Here is a 1,099-nt window from a genome sequence, read left to right on the forward strand (position 1 = left end):
GTGCTTAGGTAGAGGTGAAGAGATACCTCAAGGTAGGGAGATCACAAAACTTATTGTTTAAACTGATCACTTCTGAAAGAGATTAGTAATTATGCTGGGGTATTAGGTGTAGACTGTCCCATATAAACCAGGATTCATGTTTCTTCAAGGCAGCCTGGGTGGAAACAAAGGTAAGACACTACTGAAATCAAATTTTAATTAAAAAAAAATTTTTTTTTTAGGTGAGGCAATCCGTGGTTGACCTCACAGATTGCAAGGACCTTGTCAGTTTACAATCCCTTATTTTTTTTAATGCCTACAGCACCTGGTCTTCCTAGGTGGTCTCCCATCCAAGTACTAACCAGGCTCGACCCTGCTTAGCTTCTGAGATCAGACAGGATTGGGCTTGTTCAGGGTAGCATGGCTGTAGACTGAAATCCAATTTTTAAAAGTGAATTGAGTACAGTAGTCCTTTGTTATCTGTGAATGATATGTTCCAAGACTCCAGTGGCTGCCTGAATCCACAGATTGTACTGAACCCCATATATACTGTTTTTTCCTATATGCACAGATCTATGATAAAGTTTAATTGGTAAATTAGTCACAGTAAGAGACTAACAATGATAACTAATAATAAAATAGAACAATTATAATAATATACTGTAATAAAAGTTAGGTGAATGTGGCCCATCTCTCAAAATATCTTACTGTACTATACTCACCTTTTCACCTAAAGAAAACACTTCATAGTTTCTCTTTGGCATATCTAAATTGCCAGCATCACTACTCTTGTGCTTGGGGGGCTATTATTAAGTAAAATAAGAGTTACTTAAACATAAGCACTGAGATACTATGATAGTCAATCTGATAACCAACATAGGACACTCAGTGACTAACTGGCAGGGAGTGAATACAGTGTGGATATGCTGGGCAAAGGGATGAGTCCTGAGCAGGATGGTGTGAGAACCATCACGAAACTCAGAATGGCGTACAATTTAAAGCTTATGAATTGTTTACTTGTGAAATTTTTCATTTACTATTTAAATGACCATGGGTAACTAAAACTACAGAAAGAAAAACCACAAGTAAGGGGAACTACTGTATTCTGGAACTGAACCAG

The 1,099-nt window shown here is 37.3% G+C and overlaps 1 pseudogene; it reads right to left on the bottom strand.

Annotated features, from left to right (window-relative positions):
- Positions 1-292: 292 nt before the first annotated feature.
- LOC120612606 (uncharacterized) lies at positions 293-411 on the bottom strand (annotated as a pseudogene).
- Between the last annotated feature and the right edge of the window lie 688 nt (positions 412-1,099).

This window comes from Pteropus medius, unplaced genomic scaffold (assembly GCF_902729225.1).
Source record: "Pteropus medius unplaced genomic scaffold, Ma_sr-lr_union100, whole genome shotgun sequence".
NCBI lineage: Eukaryota > Metazoa > Chordata > Mammalia > Chiroptera > Pteropodidae > Pteropus > Pteropus medius.